This window comes from Hyla sarda, chromosome 13 (genome assembly GCF_029499605.1).
Source record: "Hyla sarda isolate aHylSar1 chromosome 13, aHylSar1.hap1, whole genome shotgun sequence".
In the NCBI taxonomy this organism is placed as follows: domain Eukaryota; kingdom Metazoa; phylum Chordata; class Amphibia; order Anura; family Hylidae; genus Hyla; species Hyla sarda.
In genome coordinates, this window is record NC_079201.1 from 20,450,850 (window position 1) to 20,475,978 (window position 25,129).

General features: G+C 40.6%; 1 protein-coding gene across 1 annotated transcript in view; it reads right to left on the reverse strand.

Moving 5' to 3' along the window:
• The window catches only part of BAHCC1 (BAH domain and coiled-coil containing 1), a 148,498-nt gene extending 124,275 nt beyond the window's left edge, over positions 1–24,223 (reverse strand). Inside the window, exon 1 of the mRNA XM_056549712.1 lies at positions 23,831–24,223. The gene's annotated coding sequence lies outside the window, so the exon portion shown is untranslated. The remainder of the gene's footprint in view (positions 1–23,830) is intronic.
• Positions 24,224–25,129: the final 906 nt, after the last annotated feature.

Genomic DNA, 25,129 nt, shown 5'->3' on the forward strand with positions numbered 1-25,129 from the left:
ATGAATATTATCCACCACATATATCCTCTGTATGGTCAGGGGGTGTGGAGTACACTATGAATATATAGCGGAGAAGGTATATAAAACATCCCCTGCATGAATCCTTTGTGTAGTCGGATACAAAATACATATACATAAAGCAGAACATAAATATATATATGTATATTATTATCCACCACATATATTCTCTGGATGGTCAGGGGGTGTGGAGTACACTATGAATATACAGAGGAGAAGGTATACAAAGCATCCCCTGCATGAATCCTCTGTGTAGTCGGATACAAAATACATATACATAAAGGAGAACATAAATATATAAATATATAATATATGAATATTATCCACCACATATATCCTCTGTATGGTCAGGGAGTGTGGAGTACACTATTAATATATAGAGGAGAAGGTATATAAAAGCATCCCTGCATGAATCCTCTGTGTAGTCGGATACAAAATACATATACATAAAGGAGAACATAAATATATAATATATGAATATTATCCACCACATATATCCTCTGTATGGTCAGGGGGTGTGGAGTACACTATGAATATATAGAGGAGAAGGTATACAAAGCATCCCCTGCATGAATCCTCTGTGTAGTCGGATACAAAATACATATACATAAAGGAGAACATAAATAAATATATATATATATATATATATATATATATATATATATATAATACATGTATATTATCCACCACATATATCCTCTGTATGGTCAGGGGGTGTGGAGTACACTATGAATATATAGAGGAGAAGGTATACAGTGCATCCCCTGCACGAATCCTCTGTGTAATGGGATACAAAATACATATACATAAAGAAGAACATAACTATATTCCACACATACATCCTGTGGATAGTCGGGGTGTGGGGTACACTATACACATTACACATATACAAATACACATTGCACATATACATATTGTGTTCTGCATGTATCCTCTTTGCAGGGACTGCATTACATATGTAGACATTACGTTATAAATGGGGTGTAGGGTACTTACTGCATGTATAGAGGAAAACATACAAATACTACATCCATAATACCTAATATTTCTGCATTTATCCTCTAGGGGTGTGGGGTACTTACTGCATGTATAGAGGAAAACATACAAATACTATATCCATAATACCTAATATTTCTGCATTTATCCTCCAGGGGTGTGGGGTACTTACTGCATGTATAGAGGAAAACATACAAATACTATATTCATAATACCTAATATTGCTGTATTTATCCACCAGAGGTGTGGCGTACTTACTGCATGTATAGAAGAAAACATACAAATACTATATCCATAATACCTAATATTTCTGCATTTATCCTCCAGGGGTGTGGGGTACTTACTGCATGTATAGAGGAAAACATACAAATACTATATCCATAATACCTAATATTTCTGCATTTATCCTCCAGGGGTGTGGGGTACTTACTGCATGTATAGAGATGATATACATAATACATATTATTTTCCATATAGAGGAGTGTGGGCTACTGAATACACAGATCGTGCAGAATGTGCACATGCTACATAAGTGTCATATATTCCCTGATTGCAAATTCTGTATAGTCAATGGGGGGTCAGTGTAATCGTTGCACATTATATGCGTGACACATTCCCTGGTTACATCAGGCTAGCGGGTGTATGTACATGGCACACGTTAACCCCTGCATGCACCATGTGTACAGTAAATGGGCCCAGATACATACTATCCTCATACAGCCTCTTTACTAAATGTAAATAGCCAAAATAAGGCAGAAATACAATATAAATAACCTATAAATCCAGTGAGATCATAAATGCACATATAGTGTGTGTATATATATATATATATATATATGTATTTTGTATATGTGTATATATACAGTGATCCTTCAACCTACAATGGCCTCAACATACAATAGTTTCAACATACAATGGTCCTTTCTGGACCATTGTAAGTTGAAACCAGACTCAACATACAATGCTACGGACAATCCAGATCGGTACAAAGTGTCAATGGCCGGAAGATCTGACCAATCAGAATGGGCAATTTACTGGTAAAACACCTGTATTACTGAAGTGTATGCACTGACTGGTGTCTGATAGCGCCCCCTACAGTACAGGGAGGTATTACATGTTCTGTACTACTCTTTACCTGTATTACTGAAGTGTATGCACTGACTTGTGTCTGATAGCGCCCCCTACAGTACAGGGAGGTATTACATGTTCTTTACTCTTTACCTGTGCCAGGATTAGCTGCTCCTTTTGACACCAGGTGAGGGCGGCTCCATTTTTCTTTTTTAGGACACTGTGTTCTGTACAGGACCCTGAAGAAGCTCCTGTCCTCTACATAGACCAGTGTTTCCCAAGCAGGGTACCCCCAGCTGTTGCAAAACTACAACTCCCAGCATGCCCGGACAGCCTTCGGCTGTCCGGGCATACTAGGAGTTGTAGTTTTGCAACAGCTGGAGGCTCCCTGCTTGGGAAACACTGACATAGACAGTGATTTACAGCTCCCAGCAGATCTTTCTTACTTTTATATGTAAGGATTTGCTTTATCTATATTAGTTATCTACTTATTTTTCTTTAATCCTCACTTTTTCCTATTTTTAGATGACATATTGGGGCTTCAGAACCAATTACCAGGTTTCCATAGAGTTCTGGTCTCAACATACAATGGTTTCAACATACAATGGTCGTCCCGGAACCAATTAATATTGCAACTTGAGGGACCACTGTATATGTTTAAATGTGTGTGTGTGTATCTATATATATATATATATATATATATATATATATATATATATATATATATGTAAGTACTATATACATTACACATATTATCCTTTGAGGTGCATCCTGTGCACAGGTGGGGGTGTAGGGTACTCAATGCACATATAAAGCACATATAGAGAAAAAGCGTATACATACTACATAGATTATATTATCTATGGAAAAATAAACATAAAATATCCCAGGCACATGCACTTTGTGTAGTTGGGATATAGGAAACTCAAAGCTTCACTGGGGATAGGATATACGGTATAAGGTATGTACATATGGGATAGGAGTCTCTCTCTGTATTGTCATTTTTATTTATTTTTTGTTTTGTTTTGTGGATATAAGTTTTGATGCATAATAAAGTTGTTTTGGATTGTAATTTTTTTTTTGTGGTGACAAATTGTAGCTTTATATAAGGTATGTACATATGGGATAGGGTTCTCTCTCTGTATTGTAATTTATTTTTTATTTTTTTGTATTGTTTTGTGGATATAAGTTTTGGTGCATAATAAAGTTGTTTGGGATTGTAATTATTATTATTTTGTGGTGACAAATTGTAGGTTTATATAAGGTATGTACATATTGGATAGGGGTTTCTCTCTACATTGTCATTTTTTTGTTTTTTTTTGTAATTTTTTTTTTTGTATTGTGGATATGTTTTGGTGCAATTTTTTTTACATTTTTTAGATTTTTTTTTATTATTGTGGTGACAAATTGTAGTTTTATATAAGGTATGTACATAGCATGTGTAATGCACTGCACCCTGTAAATGGGAGGGACCCAATGCACATCTATGGGGCTGCCTATACCTACATAGAAATGCTAAATACAACAATATACAACATAAAATATATTGTTATGTATGGTAAAGAGATAAAGATTAGGTATATATATATATATATATATATATATATATATATATATACACAAACTACTCTATACGAGTTCCCACGTATTCCCATTATGATTCATATACCCTGTGTTTTCCAAGCAGTGTGTCTCCAGCTGTTGCAAAACTACAACTTCCGGGCATGCTGGGAGTTGTAGTTTTGCAACAGCTGGAGACACATTGTTTAAAAAAAAATTAAAAATAAACACTGGCTGTCCAGGCATGCTGGGAGTTGTAGTTTTGCAACAGCTGGAGACACATTGTTTAAAGAAAAAAACACACTGGCTGTCCGGGCATGCTGGGAGTTGTAGTTTTGCAACAGCTGGAGGCACATTGTTTAAAAAAAACACACACACACACACACACACATATATATATATATATATATATATATATATATATACATAAAATGTAGTTTAAATGTAAAATAAATATATAAAATTATATATACTGGCCATGGAATGAACCTATAAAATAAAGGATTCCTTAGGCACCTCAGCTGGCATGAAAAAATAAAAAAATAAAGACAGCCCCACCCTCATGGGTATCCTGGCATTAACCCTATAAGAATGGGTAGCATTAGAGCCCTGTGTTGTGTGCACATACTGCTGTAATTGCAGCCATACATGATAATAAGAATATAATAGACTCCTGGGACAGAAAAGCTGCAAGCAAAGAGAAGGCCCCAGGTCTATGAATGGCTGCAGGGTACCATGCCCAGGAAAGTTCCTCCAATGCACCAATGGCTTCTTTGTTAACTATTTACCCTTGAGATGGATGAGAGTTTGGGGAGTTCTGCTGCGAAAACATCCGCCTGTTTGTGCATCAGTAATGACATCTATCATATTTTCCATGCTGCATGGTGGGAGCCTCCCTTCCAAGCCATTGTGCCCCTGAGTCCAAGCTGTTTCCTGCCAGGGCCCTTCTCTGTGCAGATAGTGAGTGGTGCAGGACAGGGGGCTATCAGCCTGGCATCCTGCCCATTGTGCTGACTGCATTGGATGTCACCTACAGGAATCACACACTGCCCCTAATACTACACATAATGCTAAAGATTTACCCTCCTCAGCTGAGATGGAGCCCCCAACCCTTCATCTGGAGGCATCCCACCCTTACATTAACCCTTCAAGGGTAAGAGCCCTGATATAATGCTGTCTATCTATCTCATATCTATCTATCTATCTCATATCTATCTATCTATCTATCTCATATCTATCTATCTATCTATCTCATATCTATCTATCTCATATCTATCTATCTATCTCATATCTATCTATCTATCTCATATCTATCTATCTATCTATCTATCTCATATCTATCTATCTATCTCATATCTATCTATCTATCTCATATCTATCTATCTCATATCAATCTATCTCATATCTATCTATCTATCTATCTCATATCTATCTATCTATCTATCTCATATCTATCAATCTATCTCATATCTATCTATCTCATATCTATCTATCTCATATCTATCTATCTCATATCTATCTATCTATCTCATATCTATCTATCTATCTCATATCTATCTATCTATCTCATATCTATCTATCTATCTATCTATCTATCTATCTCATATCTATCTATCTATCTCATATCTATCTATCTCATATCAATCTATCTCATATCAATCTATCTCATATCTATCTATCTATCTATCTCATATCTATCTATCTATCTATCTCATATCTATCTATCTCATATCTATCTATCTCATATCTATCTATCTCCTATCTATCTATCTCCTATCTTTCTATCTCCTATCTATCTATCTATCTATCTCATATCTATCTATCTATCTCATATCTATCTATCTATCTCATATCTATCTATCTCCTATCTATCTATCTCATATCTATCAATCTATCTCATATCTATCTATCTCATATCTATCTATCTATCTATCTATCTATCTCATATCTATCTATCTATCTCATATCTATCCATATCATATCTATCTCATATCTATTTATCTATCTCATATCTATCTATCTCATATCTATCTCATATCTATCTATCTATCTATCTCATATCTATCCATATCATATCTATCTCATATCTATTTATCTATCTCATATCTATCTATCTCATATCTATCTCATATCTATCTATCTATCTCCTATCTATCTATCTCCTATCTATCAATCTCATATCTATCTATCTATTTATCTATCTCATATCTATCTATCTCATATCTATCTCATATCTATCTATCTATCTATCTCATATCTATCTATCTCATATCTATCTATCTCATATCTATCTATCTATCTATCTATCTATCTATCTCATATCTATCTCATATCTATCTATCTATCTCATATCTATCTCATATCTATCTATCTCATATCTATCTCATATCTATCTATCTATCTCATATCTATCTATCTATCTCATATCTATCTATCTCATATCTATCTCATATCTATTTATCTATCTCATATCTATTTATCTATCTCATATCTATCTATCTCATATCTATCCATCTCATATCTATCTATCTATCTATCTATCTATCACCATCCATAATACAGGGCCCAGCTTTCACATCTGCATTTCATCCTCTATTTATTTTCTTCCCATGCATTCTGGGAGCCTCATGTAAACAATAGTTCTCAGGATGCCATGTGTAACCTGCACCTTACATAAATGGACATGAAATCACGATGTACCTGGATAGATGGGGCTGGAACATTACCAGTTATGGAATCCGATTAGAAAATCTGACAGCTAGCAAAAGAAGTGGACATTATCTATTAACCCCTTCGTGCCCAACCGAGGAGGAATGGTGTGTAGAAAGGAAAGATATATTGTTCAGTGCTGTGAAATGACAGATATATGAGATAGATAGATAGATAGATATGAGATAGATATGAGATAGATAGATATGAGATGAGATAGATAGATATGAGATAGATAAGAGATAGATAGATATGAGATAGATATGAGATAGATAAGAGATAGATAAGAGATAGATAGATATGTGATAGATAGATATGAGATAGATAGATATGAGATAGATATGAGATATATAGATAGATAGATAGACAGATAGATATGAGATAGATAATCTATAATCTCTCATCTATCTAATATCTATCTATCTTTTATCTATCTATCTTATATCTATCTATCTATCTATCTCATATCTATCTCATATCTATCTATCCCATATCTATCTATCCATCTATCTCATATATATCTATCTCATATCTATCTATCTATCTATCTCATATATATCTATCTCATATCTATCTATCTATCTCATATCTATCTATCTCCTATCTATCTATCTATCTATCTCCTATCTATCTATCTCATATCTATCTATCTATCTATCTCATATCTATCTATCTATCTATCTATCTCATATCTATCAATATATCTTCTATCTATCTCATATCTATCTATCTATCTCATATCTAGCTCATATCTATCTATCTCATATCTATCTATCTATCTATCTATCTCATATCTATATCTATCTCATATCTATCTATCTCATATCTATCTCATATCTATCTATCTCATATCTATCTATCTATCTATCTCATATCTATCTATCTCATATCTATCTATCTATCTCATATCTATCTATCTATCTATCTATCTCATATCTATCAATATATCTTCTATCTATCTCATATCTATCTATCTCATATCTATCTATCTATCTATCTATCTATCTATCTATCTCATATCTATATCTATCTCATATCTATCTATCTCCTATCTATCTATCTCATATCTATCTATCTATCTATCTATCTATCTCATATCTATCTGTCTATCTATCTCATATCTATCTATCTATCTCATATCTATCTATCTATCTCATATCTATCTATCTATCTATCTATCTATCTATCTATCTATCTATCTATCTATCTATCTATCTATCTATCTATGGGTGTGTGTAGTGTTAGACATAATGTACTCCTACACACTACCAAGCTCATAAACCGCAAAGCCGAGTGAGGCGATTTAGCCAATTTGGGGGTCTCCCCATACTCCTGGGGTATTAGTAAGTTATCACTCGCAGAGGGAGGTAGAATCCAAATACAGATGTTAAATACATCAAATGTGGTATAAATTATCAAAACTCAGAAAGGTCTACTTCCATTTAAAGCGACCCTAGGGACCCCCGCTCCAGACCTGAAGTGTGATTTGGCATTAAATGGATGCACAGGGGGACCCCGTGTAAAAGTCCTGACAGTATCCGAGTATTAGGGATTTCATGTCAGGATTTGAGGTTATCTTCTCCAGAGGGGCTGAGTAATATAATAGGGGTGGGGGGCATAGGATAATACTGGTACTACCTGCAGGACAATCACTGGCACATTTACACTTCAGCCTTTAACCCAAAACTGGATTCTTCCTATCATCTATCTATCTATGTATCTCATATCTATCTATCTCATATCTATCTCATATCTATCTATCTCCTATCTATCTATCTATCTCCTATCTATCTATCTATCTATCTATCTCATATCTATTTATCTATCTCATATCTATCTATCTCATATCTATCCATCTATCTATCTATCTATTTATCTCATATCTATCTATCTCAAATCTATTTATCTATCTCATATCTATCTATATATATCTATATCATATATATCTCATATCTATCTATATATATCTCCTATCTATCTATCTATATCATATCTATCTCATATCTATCTATCTATCTCATATCTATCTATCTATCTATCTATCTCATATCTATCTATCTATATCATATCTATCTATCTATCTCATATCTATCTATCTATCTCATATCTATCTATCTCAAATATATCTATCTCATATCTATCTATCTATCTATCTGTCTGTCTCATATCTATCATATCAATCCATCTATCTCATATCTATTTATCTATCTCATATCTATCTATCTATCTATCTATCTATCTCATATCTATCTATCTCATATCTATCTATCTATCTGTCTCATATCTATCATATCTATCCATCTATCTCATATCTATTTATCAATCTATCTTCTATCTATCTATCTATCTCATATCTATCTATCATCTATCTTTCCATCCTATTATAAAAATGTACTGTATTGTGGCAATGAAATAAATTTCTGACCACCCCAACCACTCCAGCAGATAAAAGAGAACTCCCAGGGGGGGAAGGGCAGCAATCTTCTGTCCTATTCTCACCAATGACAATTATTTCCTAACAAATGCTCTTCCTAAGGTTCTGGCAGCCCGGGATGTGTTCATCTGTGGATGTAGGGGAAGCACCTAGATGAGTGACGGTACTGCAGTGTTTACCAACCAGGGTGCCTCCAGCTGTTGCAAAGCTACAACTCCCAGCTTGCCCGGGCAGCCAAAGACTGGAGGCACCCTGGTTAGGAAACAAACCTGCAAATAACAGGGGGGCTGAGTCAGCTCTTTAATCAGGGAAGTGTCGGAGGATTTTACTGTCGCCCCTTCCTGTCCCCATCAGCTCATCCCCTCCCTCCATTGCAGCAGTATACAATGTGATCAGTAGGCAGCTGTGACACAGGACCGGCACCTCTCCTCCACATAGTATTACTGATCCCCATAACAATATGCGCTTACTGATCGTCCATGATCGGCAGAGAGGACAGCAGATCCGGATTGGGGAGAGAGCTACTGCCCGATCTGTGCCTGAGATGACAGGAATAAGACAGAAATAAACCGGAGACATAGGGAGTCAATGGGGGCCCCTGTCTGCACCTCTATGGAGTCTTAGGAAGGTTCTGTGGGGCCCCTGTCTGCACCTCTACGGAGTCTTAGGAAGATTCTGTGGGGCCCCTGTCTGCACCTCTATGGAGTCTTAGGAAGATTCTGTGGGGCCCCTGTCTGCACCTCTATGGAGTCTTAGGAAGATTCTGTGGGGCCCCTGTCTGCACCTCTATGGAGTCTTAGGAAGGTTCTGTGGGGCCCCTGTCTGCACCTCTATGGAGTCTTAGGAAGGTTCTGTGGGGCCCCTGTCTGCACCTCTATGGAGTCTTAGGAAGGTTCTGTGGGGCCCCTGTCTGCACCTCTACGGAGTCTTAGGAAGATTCTGTGGGGCCCCTGTCTGCACCTCTATGGAGTCTTAGGAAGGTTCTGTGGGGCCCCTGTCTGCACCTCTATAGAGTCTTAGGAAGATTCTGTGGGGCCCCTGTCTGCACCTCTACGGAGTCTTAGGAAGGTTCTGTGGGGCCCCTGTCTGCACCTCTATGGAGTCTTAGGAAGGTTCTGTGGGGCCCCTGTCTGCACCTCTATGGAGTCTTAGGAAGGTTCTGTGGGGCCCCTGTCTGCACCTCTACGGAGTCTTAGGAAGATTCTGTGGGGCCCCTGTCTGGACCTCTATGGAGTCTTAGGAAGATTCTGTGGGGCCCCTGTCTGCACCTCTATGGAGTCTTAGGAAGGTTCTGTGGGGCCCCTGTCTGCACCTCTATGGAGTCTTAGGAAGATTCTGTGGGGCCCCTGTCTGCACCTCTATGGAGTCTTAGGAAGGTTCTGTAGGGCCCCTGTCTGCACCTCTATGGAGTCTTAGGAAGGTTCTGTGGGGCCCCTGTCTGCACCTCTATAGAGTCTTAGGAAGATTCTGTGGGGCCCCTGTCTGCACCTCTATGGAGTCTTAGGAAGATTCTGTGGGGCCCCTGTCTGCACCTCTATGGAGTCTTAGGAAGGTTCTGTGGGGCCCCTGTCTGCACCTCTATAGAGTCTTAGGAAGATTCTGTGGGGCCCCTGTCTGCACCTCTATGGAGTCTTAGGAAGGTTCTGTGGGGCCCCTGTCTGCACCTCTATAGAGTCTTAGGAAGATTCTGTGGGGCCCCTGTCTGCACCTCTATAGAGTCTTAGGAAGGTTCTGTGGGGCCCCTGTCTGCACCTCTATGGAGTCTTAGGAAGGTTCTGTGGGGCCCCTGTCTGCACCTCTATGGAGTCTTAGGAAGGTTCTGTAGGGCCCCTGTCTGCACCTCTATGGAGTCTTAGGAAGATTCTGTGGGGCCCCTGTCTGCACCTCTATGGAGTCTTAGGAAGATTCTGTGGGACCCCTGTCTGCACCTCTATGGAGTCTTAGGAAGGTTCTGTGGGGCCCCTGTCTGCACCTCTATGGAGTCTTAGGAAGGTTCTGTGGGGCCCCTCTCTGCACCTTTATAGAGTCTTAGGAAGGTTCTGTGGGGCCCCTGTCTGCACCTCTATAGAGTCTTAGGAAGGTTCTGTGGGGCCCCTGTCTGCACCTCTATGGAGTCTTAGGAAGGTTCTGTGGGGCCCCTGTCTGCACCTCTATAGAGTCTTAGGAAGGCTCTGTGGGGCCCCTGTCTGCACCTCTATAGAGTCTTAGGAAGGTTCTGTGGGGCCCCTGTCTGCACCTCTATGGAGTCTTAGGAAGGTTCTGTGGGGCCCCTGTCTGCACCTTTATGGAGTCTTAGGAAGGTTCTGTGGGGCCCCTGTCTGCACCTCTATAGAGTCTTAGGAAGGTTCTGTGGGGCCCCTGTCTGCACCTCTATGGAGTCTTAGGAAGGTTCTGTGGGGCCCCTGTCTGCACCTCTATGGAGTCTTAGTGAGGTTCTGTGGGGCCCCTGTCTGCACCTCTATGGAGTCTTAGGAAGGTTCTGTGGGGCCCCTGTCTGCACCTCTATGGAGTCTTAGGAAGGTTCTGTGGGGCCCGTCTGCACCTCTATAGAGTCTTAGGAAGGTTCTGTGGGGCCCCTGTCTGCACCTCTATGGAGTCTTAGGAAGGTTCTGTGGGGCCCCTGTCTGCACCTCTATGGAGTCTTAGGAAGGTTCTGTGGGGCCCCTGTCTGCACCTCTATGGAGTCTTAGGAAGGTTCTGTGAGGCCCCTGTCTGCACATCTATGGAGTCTTAGGAAGGTTCTGTGGGGCCCCTGTCTGCACCTCTATGGAGTCTTAGGAAGGTTCTGTGGGGCCCCTATCTGCACCTCTATGGAGTCTTAGGAAGGTTCTGTGGGGCCCCTGTCTGCACCTCTATGGAGTCTTAGGAAGGTTCTGTGGGGCCCCTATCTGCACCTCTATGCAGTCTTAGGAAGGTTCTGTGGGGCCCCTGTCTGCACCTCTATAGAGTCTTAGGAAGGTTCTGTGGGGCCCCTGTCTGCACCTCTATAGAGTCTTAGGAAGGTTCTGTGGGGCCCCTGTCTGCACCTCTATGGAGTCTTAGGAAGGTTCTGTGGGGCCCCTGTCTGCACCTCTATGGAGTCTTAGGAAGGTTCTGTGGGGCCCCTGTCTGCACCTCTAGAGTCTTAGGAAGATTCTGTGGGGCCCCTGTCTGCACCTCTATAGAGTCTTAGGAAGGTTCTGTGGGGCCCCTGTCTGCACCTCTATGGAGTCTTAGGAAGGTTCTGTGGGGCCCCTGTCTGCACCTCTATAGAGTCTTAGGAAGGTTCTGTGGGGCCCCTCTCTGCACCTCTATGGAGTCTTAGGAAGGTTCTGTGGGGCCCCTGTCTGCACCTCTATGGAGTCTTAGGAAGGTTCTGTGGGGCCCCTGTCTGCACCTCTATAGAGTCTTAGGAAGGTTCTGTGGGGCCCCTGTCTGCACCTCTATGGAGTCTTAGGAAGGCTCTGTGGGGCCCCTATCTGCACCTCTATGGAGTCTTAGGAAGGTTCTGTGGGTCCCCTGTCTGCACCTCTATGGAGTCTTAGGAAGGTTCTGTGGGTCCCCTGTCTGCACCTCTATGGAGTCTTAGGAAGGTTCTGTGGGGCCCCTGTCTGCACCTCTATAGAGTCTTAGGAAGGTTCTGTGGGGCCCCTGTCTGCACCTCTATGGAGTCTTAGGAAGGTTCTGTGGGGCCCCTGCCCGCATCTTTATGGGAACCGATCCCAATGTGTGCGCCAGGCCTGCCCTTCCACTATATGTGCCCTGCAGTTTATTGTGCGGTTATAAATAAATAAATCCCCCATTGAACCCAAAATGATTCTGGATTTTATATTCGGTCTGTGATTTATTCCCAGGAGATTACTGGATGGTATTATATCTGCACTGAGTGTAATCCAGGTGGGGTCTCCAGCCCATACAACCACCAGTCCTGAACTCACCTCCCCCTCCCCCAGGACAGACAGGTTTACAGAACAATAAGCAGATTCCTGACAGAATGGAGGAATCTTCAAGGAGTGAAGTGCCGGGAGGTGATTCTTACACGGGCTGCACATTTACACTACAGTATATACACTACAGTATATATATATATCAGTGTTTCCCAACCAGGGGGCCTCCAGGTGTTGGGAAACTACAGCTCCCAGATGAATGTATTCGTCCCATATATGATGCACTTTATACTTTGTCAAATTATGTATTTCTGTATTATTTGTAATTTTCACTGTATTTACACTTTATTGCTTTGGATATTGTATTTAACCCCTTACTTCAGTCACTTCTTATGCTTGAAAAAGGCTGCACAGCCGAAACGTTGCTCCTGTTTTTGTATGGAATAAAGCCACCTGATATCTTTTTCACTAATTTTGGAGGCTGCGACTATCTTTTTTACTTGTCTGGATTTGGGCCTGTGACCTGGGCCAACTGGTTGCTTGCACCCAGCTACTTTTTCCTGGTTCCTTGGTTGTACTGCTCTTCTGCTGCTTTTTTTTCTAGATAGATAGATATGAGATAGATAGATAGATATGAGATAGATAGATATGAGATAGATAGATAGATATGAGATAGATAGATATGAGATAGATAGATAGATATGAGATAGATAGATATGAGATAGATAGATAGATATGAGATAGATAGATATGAGATGGATAGATAGATAGATAGATATGAGATAGATAGATAGATAGATATGAGATAGATAGATATGAGATAGATAGATATATTGATAGATAGATATGAGATAGATATGAGATAGATAGATATGTGATAGATATACGAGATAGATAGATATGAGATAGATAGATAGATATGAGATAGATAGATATGAGATAGATATGAGATAGATAGATATGAGATAGATAGATATGAGATAGATAGATATGTGATAGATATACGAGATAGATAGATATGAGATAGATAGATATATTGATAGATAGATATGAGATAGATATGAGATAGATAGATATGTGATAGATATACGAGATAGATAGATATGAGATAGATAGATAGATATGAGATAGATAGATATGAGATAGATATGAGATAGATATGAGATAGATAGATATGTGATAGATATACGAGATAGATAGATATGAGATAGATAGATATATTGATAGATATGAGATAGATATGATAGATGATATAGATAGATAGATGTGTATTAGCAGTACTCAGCAGGTCTCCCTCCTGTGCGGTAGCCTCCCATGTGACAGCCCCCTTGCAGTGCTGTGAGCCCCCTCCACTCTTTAGCACAGTTTACTTAATTCCTTGTTAAATGTAGATCCTAATTTGTATCTAAATATAAGCAGTGTGTTCACACACATCTCTGCGCTGGGTTGTGTGAGGTGATCACAATGGAGCCCCCATCTGTTTTGCATTAAACTTTCCTTTCATTGAGCCTGTGCTGCTAATATGGAAATTATTAATAACACTTATAATGGCCAATAACAATAATCAGCAGTCAGCAGGTAATTGAGAATTCAGGGTGCACGGCCGGGATAGAGGGGTGCATCAGTGACCAGGAGGGGGGCAGAGGGGCAGCACACCAGGGTGCACGGCCGGGATAGAGGGGTGCACCAGTGACCAGGAGAGGGGCAGCACACCAGGGTGCACGGCTGGGATAGAGGGGTGCACCAGTGACCAGGAGAGGGGCAGCACACCAGGGTGCACAGCTGGGATAGAGGAGTGCACCAGTGACCAGGAGAGGGGCAGCACACCAGGGTGCACAGCCGGGATAGAGGGGTGCATCAGTGACCAGGAGAGGGGACACACACCAGGGTGGACGGCCTGGATATAGGGGTGCACCAGTGACCAGGAGAGGGGCAGCACACCAGGGTGCATGGCCGAGATAGAGGGGTGCACCAGTGACCAGGAGAGGGGCAGCACACCAGGGTGCACGGTGGGTATAGAGGGGTGTATCAGTGACCAGGAGAGAGGCAGCACACCAGGGTGCACGGCTGGGATAGAGGGGTGCACCAGTGACCAGGAGAGGGGCAACACACCAGGGTGCACGGCCGGGATAGAGGGGTGCACCAGTGACCAGGAGAGGGGCAGCATACCAGGGTGCACGGCCGGGATAGAGGGGTGCACCAGTGACCAGGAGAGGGGCAGCACACCAGGGTGTATGGCCGGGATAGAGGGGTGCACCAGTGACCAGGAGAGGGGCAGCACACCAGGGTGCACAGCCGGGATAGAGGGGTGCACCAGTGACCCGGAGAGGGGCAATACACCAGGGCGCACAGCCGGGATAGAGGGGTGCACCAGTGACCAGGGGTGGGGCAGCACACCAGGGTGCACGGCTGGGATAGAGGGGTGCACCAGTGACCAGGAGAGGGGCAGCACACCAGGGTGTATGGCCGGGATAGAGGGGTGCACCAATGACCAGGAGAGGGGCAGCACACCAGGGTGCACAGCCGGGATAGAGAGGTGCACCAGTGACCAGGGGTGTGGCAGCACACCAGGGTGCACGGCTGGGATAGAGGGGTGCACCAGTGACCAGGAGAGGGGCAGCACACCAGGGTGTATGGCCGGGATAGAGGGGTGCACCAGTGGCCAGGAGAGGGGCAGCACACCAGGGTGCACGGCCGGGATAGAGGGGTGCACCAGTGACCAGGAGAGGGGCAGCACACCAGAGTGCACAGCCGGGATAGAGGGGTGCACCAGTGACCAGGAGAAGGGCAGCACACCAGGGTGTATGGCCGGGATAGAGGGGTGCACCAGTGACCAGGAGAAGGGCAGCACACCAGGGTGTATGGCCGGGATAGAGGGGTGCACCAGTGACCAGGAGAGGGGCAACACACCAGGGTGCACGGCCAGGATAGAGGGGTGCACCAGTGACCAGGAGAGGGGCAGCACACCAGGGTGCACAGCCGGGATAGAGGGGTGCACCAGTGACCAGGAGAGGGGCAACACACCAGGGTCCATGGCCAGGATAGAGGGGTGCACGAGTGACCAGGAGAGGAGCAGCACACCTGGGTGCACGGCCGGGATAGAGGGGTGCACCAGTGACCAGAAGAGGGGCAATACACCAGGGTGCACGGCCGGGATTAAGGGGTGAACCAGTGACCAGGAGAGGGGCAGCACACCAGGGTGCACGGCCGGGATAGAGGGGTGCACCAGTGACCAGGAGGGGGGCAGAGGGGCAGCACACCAGGGTGCACGGCCGGGATAGAGGGGTGCACCAGTTACCGGGAGAGGGGAAGCACACCAGGGTGCACAGCCGGGATAGAGGAGTGCACCAGTGACCAGGAGAGGGGCAACACACCAGGGTGCACAGCAGGGATAGAGGGGTGCACCAGTGACCAGGAGAGGGGCAGCACACCAGGGTGCACAGCTGGGATAGAGGGGTGCACCAGTGACCAGGAGAGGGGCAGCACACCAGGGTGCACAGCTGGGATAGAGGGGTGCACCAGTGACCAGGAGAGGGGCAGTACACCAGGGTGCACAGCCGGGATAGAGGGGTGCACCAGTGACCAGGAGAGGGGCAGCACACCAGGGTGCACGGCTGGGATAGAGGGGTGCACCAGTGACCAGGAGAGAGGCAGCACACCAGGGTGCACGGCCGGGATAGAGGGGTGCACCAATGACCAGGAGAGGGGAAGCACACCAGGGTGCACAGCTGGGATAGAGGAGTGCACCAGTGACCAGGAGAGGGGCAGTACATCAGAGTGCACAGCCGGAATAGAGGGGTGCACCAGTGACCAGGAGAGGGGCAGCACACCAGGGTGCACGGCCGGGATAGAGGGGTGCACCAGTGACCAGGAGAGGGGCAGCACACCAGGGTGCACAGCCGGGATAGAGGGGTGCACCAGTGACCTGGAGAGGGGAAGCACGCCAGGGTGCACAGCCGGGATAGAGGGGTGCACCAGTGACCAGGAGAGGGGCAGCACACCAGGGTGCACAGCCGGGATAGAGGGGTGCACCAGTGACCAGGAGAGGGGCAGCACACCAGGGTGCACGGCTGGGATAGAGGGGTGCACCAGTGACCAGGAGAGGGGCAGCACACCAGGGTGCACACTGTATTCAACCCCACAGGAGGCTGCAGGAGACGAGTTGTTGTGATCTACAGGTAATTAGTGATGGAAGGAGCAGACAGCACAAGCTGCCTCTGTGTAACAACACCCCCAATATACAGCACAAGCTGCCTCTGTGTAACAACACCCCCCAATATACAGCACAAGCTGCCTCTGTGTAACAACACCCCCCAATATACAGCACAGGCTGCCTATGTATAACAACACACCCCAATATACAGCACAGGCTGCCTCTATATAACAACACACCCCAATATACAGCACAGGCTGCCTCTGTGTAACAACCCATCCCAATATACAGCACAGGCTGCCTCTATATAACAACACACCCCAATATACAGCACAGGCTGCCTCTAAATAACAACACACCCCAATATACAGCACAGGCTGCCTCTGTGTAACAACACACCCCAATATACAGCACAGGCTGCCTCTAAATAACATCACACCCCAATATGCAGCACAGGCTGCCTCTGTGTAACAACACACCCCAATATACAGCACAGGCTGCCTCTGTATAACAACACCCCTAATATACAGCACAAGCTGCCTCTGTATAACAACACCCCCCCCAATATACAGCACAGGCTGCCTCTGTATAACAAAACACCTCAATATACAGCACAGGCTGCCTCTGTATAACACCACCCCAATATACAGCACAGGCTGCCTCTGTATAACAACAGCCCCCAATATACAGCAAGGCTGCCTCTGTATAACAACACAACCCAATATACAGCACAGACTGCCTCTGTATAACAACACCCCCAATATACAGCACAGACTGCCTCTGTATAACAACACCCCCAATATACAGCACAGGCTGCCTCTGTATAACAACACAACCCAATATACAGCACAGGCTGCCTCTGCATAACAACATCCCCAATATATAGCACAGGCTGCCTCTATATAACAACACACCCCAATAAATAGCACAGGCTGCCTCTATATAACAACACAGCCCAATATACCGCACAGGCTGCCTCTGTGTAACAACACGCCCCAATATACAGCACAGGCTGCCTCTATATAACAACATATCTTTATGTTTATTTATGTATTTATTTATATGTGTATCTTATTATTTACTGTAAATGTAAAACAAATCCATGTTAAATTTCCATCCATTATATGTCTGTTATACAATATTATATATATATATATATATATATATTTGTGTATGTGTATATATATATATATACACACACACATTTTTTTAACTATATATTCTATTTTAGCCTATTGAATACATGTACTAAACAATATAGATCTATCTATATACACCACTGTTATTCATAAGAAGTATATATTATCCATACACACATCTATCTATCTATGTATCTATCTATCTATGCATATATATATATATATGTATCTATCTATATATGTATCTATCTATCTATCTATATATATATGTATCTATCTATATATGTATCTATCTATGTATATATGTATCTATCTATCTATGTATCTATCTATCTATCTATGTATGTATCTATCTATCTATCTATCTATCTATCTATCTATCTATCTATGTATCTATCTATCTATGTATCTATCTATATATGTAGCTATCTATGTATCTATCTATATATGTATCTATCTATCTATCTATATATGTATCTATCTATCTATGTATCTATCTATCTATGTATCTATCTATCTATGTATCCATCTTCTGATGACTTCCTCAGTGTGTATTATAATTGTCCATTATTTTTGCTGGTCTTTTTACACACACACTGCAGAGTATAAACACTTGTATACAGGATACACATGTCTATAAAGTAGGCATTTTACCCCTACACCTCCAGCACCCCCACCCCACACAATGGTAGTTCCCCATATATCCCCAGCACACACTGACACACTGTAGCCTTATTATGTGTAACATAAGGGAGCCCTTCATGCAACAATTAATGTATGTTTAAGCATGCAAGTTAACCCCTTGCTGTCATGTTCTATAATCAGCCTGACCCTCGAACTCTACCCATCACAGAGCCATGACAGGGAGCCTATTGTCCCCATCCAGAGGTCCAGATAAGATCAGTCCATGTGCACTGGGGGGGAGGGGAGGCTGCATGTGCCTGTCCAGAGAAAGGGAGAGGGTTTATTACAGCCCAGTCTTGTTAGTTATTAATTATCAATGCAAACATGGACTTTGGGCAGATCAATGGTATTGAGTGCAGCTGATGTTTGGAATCATGGACAGCCAAGTGATGGATGAGCTGCCCAGATGGGTTTGGATTGTAGACATTCTCCTGGTGGAATTACATAGACTAGGACTGGAGTCTCCCATGGAGATAGGGGGGTAGCACTGCCCAGGCGCACCCTTGTCTCCAGCTTCCAGGGACCCCCAGATCACTCTCATCCATCCCTCCACTTAAGTGCACAGGGAATAGACACACTCAGCGCTCTTCCAAAAAAAAGCTATTGAAAATGGCTTTAAAACAACACTTGCATAAATTATTCAGTCCTAAAAATATCACATTAAAAACCCTCTCATCAGCACTTACACAATCTGCCCACAAATGCGCCTTTTTGCACATTTTATATTGTAACCACTCAGGAGGGAAACTATTTTTTCTAAAAATCACATCTATTTTTATACCAATGTGCGCCCCGACTACAGACAGGCTTCTGTACGACTACATTTGGGGGTTATTGCTGAAAAATTCGCAACAATGTCGCCCAGTTCAAAAAAAAAAAAAAAAAAAAAAGTGCATATGATGCATCCACCCTGTGTCTCTGATCTGGTTAACTAGGAAAAAAAAATCATTTAAAAAACAAAAATCACATCTATTTTTATACCAATGTGCGCCCCGACTACAGACAGGCTTCTGTACAACTACATTTGTGGGTTATTGCTGAAAAATTCGCAACAATGTCGCCCAGTTAAAAAAAAAGTGCATATGATGCATCCACCCTGTGTCTCTGATCTAATTAACTAAGAAAAGAAAAATCATTAAAAAAAATTTAAATAAATCACATCTATTTTTATACCAATGTGCATCCCGACTACAGAAGCCTGTACGACTACATTTGGGAGTTATTGTTGAAAAATTGGCAACAATGTCGCCTAGTTTAAAAAAAATAAAAAAATAAAACTGCATATGATGCATCCACCCTGTGTCTCTGATCTGGTTAACTAAGAAAAATAAATAAATAAAAATAAATAAAATAAAATCATTTAAAAAAATAAAAAATAAATCTGCGGTCTTTACTGTCCCTGTTTGTGGTATCTCAACACATACATTTTTTTTTTCTAAATCAGGAAATCGCCTTTAAGTCTTTATTTATCTTGTCCTTTGATTGAAAGTTTGTTTCCAAATCAAGATCTACAATTACAAACCAAAAGGAAAAAATGAAAAGATTCGAAGCGGAAACAAAAGAGTTCTTTGTAGACTCCCCACAGACAGGAACACAGGGCTCACCCGGATCACCCACACCCTGATTCCAGATCCTTGCTTTGACGCCCTTCTGAATTCACTCCCTAAAAAACAAAAAACTATTCTAACACTCAGGTAACATCCTATACACCCCCAGGTACAGAAATCAAGTTGTTTTAGGTTTTTATCAACTTGCCCTTTAAATCCTAATTTTGTTACGTTATAGCAAATATGGAAATGTTATATTAAAAATAAATAAATACATAAATAAATAGCAGTTAAAAGATGATAAAAGATCATAGAGGGCATGTGTTTCATTTTTACAGACAGAAAAGGCCTAACAAAAAAGCAACAAAAATATTTTCTATTATTATAATTATTATTGTATTTTCTATGTTATTGTAAATATGTTCCCCAAGATATAGATTTCAAAAAAATGTATCAATATATATTAAATTACAAAAAGACAGCATAATGGATGTATTAGGTCATGTGGTCTTCAAACTGTGGCCCTCCAGATGTTGCAAAACTACAACTCCCAGCATGCCCGGACAGCCGAAGGCTGTCCGGGCATGCTGGGAGTTGTAGTTTTGCAACATCTGGAGGGCCACAGTTTGAAGACCGCTGATAAAAGAACCGAATGATCAGAAATAGCTATCAAATTTTGGGTTTTACTACTTTACCATATTTTATTTTAAGGCACATGATTTCACTATTTATACATAAAAGCATAAATTATTGGTTTAGGTTACATTTTAAAGGATGATAATTATTATTTTTGCAGTCTTTGAGGGTCTCAGCTCTCTCCAGCTGAAAAAGCAAAAAGGATTTCAGGCCCCTCACTCACCACCAAATGGAGACTAAAATATATGGCAGTTCCAAAAAAAAAAAAAAAAAAAACTCTCAAAAATTGTTACCAACTCTCAATATTGTTTTTCAATAACAAAAATATTGAAAATGAATGCATTAAAAAAAAACATAAAGAAAAAAAAAATGAAAATAAAAGGAATTTTAAGCCTAAATTTTCCGATTTGATTATTTACTAAAAAGTCAATGACTTTAATTAATTAAAAATCATTATGTAAAATCTATTTCATTTCCAGCTAAAGCAGTAGAATTTCTGCTGTCGGTATCTAACAAAGGCAATCAATTTAAAAAAATTAAAATAAATAAATAAAGTATCACAATATTTTTGGAAAATATAAAAAAGAAAAATATTTCCCCATATTGAAATGTATTTGTTTTATCCTTCAAATGATCAATGTGTGTCTATAATATTGACCATACAATGTGGAAATCTAAATACACATTATATATATATATATATATATATATATATATATATATATAAAAAGCAAAATCATTGGTCACTGGACTAATATGGCTACTCCTAACTACTCACTCACACTCTCTCTCTCTCTCTATATATATATATATAAAAGCTAATGTGTAAACAATATGTTGGAACAATATTTAAACTAATCTACAATATAGAGCAGTTGAATAAAATTTACTAAAAATAATAAACAAAATAATCTTACATTAAAGGGTTTTTCGTGTATCCAGTCTATTATTGTTTGGCTGGTACATTTTATTTTTTTAATCATATATACATTAACAATCCTTTTTAAACATTGACCCTCCCCTATTAGAAATATATATATATATTGAAAAAAATAAATAAATAAAATAAATAAATTGACCAATGTATATATACAGTGTTGTGTATTTTTTTCTTTTCTTTTTGTTGTGTATTTGCCCCTCACCCAATCCTTTCTATGTTTGTTCAGGTGTCACCTTTCAATTTTTTAAGATGCTCAAACTAATTTTAATAAGACCAAGACACACAAAATGCAGCTTTTAGATGATCCCCTATAGCAGGCATGTGAAAAAGTAATTGCCCCCCCCTAAATTTACAGTAACACCTGCATTTAAATGTTTACAATAATTTGAGATTCATCTATTTTACATGGCTGTTGGGGAACATTTGGGCCCCACTTTTTTATTATTATTTGAATACATTACAGGGTGCACTGCCCATGTAACCTCTTGCCATAGATCTCAATGGGATTATAGTCAGGATTTCTTTAGGCCATTCCAGAACCTTATTTTTGGTTCTTTTGAGCCTGATCCTGCAGAATCCACACCATTACCATGTCTTCCAAAATGTTCTACCACTCCTCAGTCCACTGAATATTTTCTCAATATTTTTTGGGAAGCTTTATGTCTTGGATGTCATTTTTCTCCAGTGTTTTTAGTAGAATATCATACATTGACCTTATCTGAGGCAATAGAGGCCTGCAGTTCTTTCCATGTTCTTCTGGATTATTTGGTGACCCCCCTGGATGAGTTGTCTTGGTCAATCTTTTTTAGGTTTCCTTAGTTTTATAATGTCTCTCACTGTGGAGTCCTAGAGCCTTAGAAATATCCCTGTAACCCTTTCTAGACTGCTGCATTTCAATTCCTTTTATTTTGCTTTTATCCCTATTTAAATCTCTCAAGAACATGGCACCAGGCGCTGCTTTTTTTTAAAAACCTACCAACAGCTTCACATTTCCAAATTCTATTTTTTGTGTTGATAAAAAAAAATAAAAAAATATTAAATCAACAGGTCTGGTAATATTCCTGCCTGGGTGCACCTAGTAAATCTGAAAATCTCAAAAATCTCTATTGGATTTAGTGACTCTTTATTATAATTTTTTATTATTATTATGTTATTTGTTATTTTATGTTTACATATAGGGATAAACAGTATTTATTATAATATTTTATTATTGTTAATATTATTTATTATTTTATGTTTACATATAGAGATAAAAAGTATTTATTATATTTTATTATTGTTAATATTATATTATTTATTAATTTATGTTTACATATAGGAATAAACAGCATTTATTATAATATTTTATTATTGTTAATATTATATTATTTATTAATTTGTGTTTACCTATAGGAATAAACAGTATTATAATATTTTATTATTATTAATATTGTATTGTTTATTATTTTATGTTTACATATAGGGATAAACAGTATTATATTTTATTATTATTAATATTATTTATTCATTTATGTTTACATATAGGGACAAACAGTATTTATTATATTTTATTATTGTTAATATAGTATTTATTCATTTATGTTTACTTATAGGGATAAACAGTATTTATTATATTTTATTATTATTAATATATTATTTTATGTTTACGTATAGGAATAAACAGTATTTATTTTATTTTATTATTGTTAATATATTATTTATTCATTTATGTTTACATATAGGCAAAAACAGTATTTATTAGAATATTTTATTATTATTAATATATTATTTTATGTTTACATATAGGGATAAACAGTATTTATTATATGTTATTATTGTTAATATAATATTATTTATTCATTTATGTTTACATATAGGGATAAACAGTACCCCCCCTCCCCCAGTAAGTGAAATAATTGTATTTTGTGTAATTAATCGTGGAATCTAAATCATTCTAATGTGACAATAGTACAACAAGCGCTGTAACGTCATCCTGTAAATATTTATATTAATTGTCATCGTGCTTTGTATAAATAATATAAAAGGTACGTATAAAAATAAATATATATATATATATATTTACAAAATAACCATCACCTACCTACAAAGAGTTGTCTTGACTCAATCTTTAGAAATCCAAGAGACAAAAAAAATTGGAAGGAAGGGGGAGGGGGGAATAAAAAAAAAGAAAAAAAGAAATTAAAAAAGGAAAATCTTGAAGCCAGTGCCGTACAAGGTCGGTTCCTGATCAGCCGGATTCCTCCGTCGCTTTTACTGTAGTCGGGTTGGGTTAACCTTGGGTTTGCTGCTCCTTATTTTGTCTGCGTGGTCAGTACAGCTCCTTTTTGTACTTTAGGTTTTTTTGTTTTGTTTTATGTTGTCTCTTTTAGCTATCTGGATGGGTATATTTGGTGTGTCACAGCTCAGGGGTCTCTCTCTACCTGCCTTGCATGGAGTAAATCCATTCAATTAGAGCAGAGGCTGCTGGTAGCTGTATAATCACAAATTTATGGCTGTGTGACGTATCTCCTCTCCCACAATGGAGTCCCAGTGACATTAAACAGAAAATTGATGAGAGAGAAGCGAAATTTAATCTCTTTTCCCCCCATCCAGGCATTTAAATGTTGTTTTCCCTTTTTTTTGTCTTCCCTGGCCTTTTAACTCTTCCTATACCAGGGTGCCCAGCCAAATGCTGCTCAGTGCCACTCTGGCACTAAAAGGGTGCACATACATATTTATTCCAGTGCACTCCTCCTCCACCACTCACCATTGCAATGCAAACACACGACTGTGCAGTGACATCCAGATCTTTATTAAGGGTAGATGCACTTACCTTTGGCTTAAAGAAACAGCCTTAAGTCCACAGAAAGCATGCATGACCCCCTCCCTCCCCACCCCCAACCCATAAAGCAATACACAGCCCCTTCCCCCACCCTCTCAATGCAGCCAGTCCAGTCCTGGATGGAGATCAAGCCTCGATCCATGGTTGTGTATCATCCGTCAGCCTGAGCCTAGGAAGGAATCCCATCCGACCCCCGGAGTGTCTTCTCCAAGCCGTCTCCTGGCGCTGCTGCGTCGGGTCGGTTACTGTCCATTGCAGGCGCTTGTTCTGCGCTCTTGCCGCGCGCTCTTAAAGGAGCCGCGCGTTATTCCTCTGCAAACTCACCGGGGCCGCTATTGTCCACCATGCCTGCAAGACACCGCCCCAGGGTGTGACGTCCTTGTCCCCTCCCTGAGGCTGAACCGGCTTGTCTGGGCTGGTGAGGGTTGCATATGTGGATTACAATGCAGATATACATGCCCAGGGTCTGGAGATGGGAGGATTTATTTTATTTTTTTATCTTTTTTATTTGCATTTTATGATATGCATTTCTTTATACAGGGTTGTGTGCACTCCTAG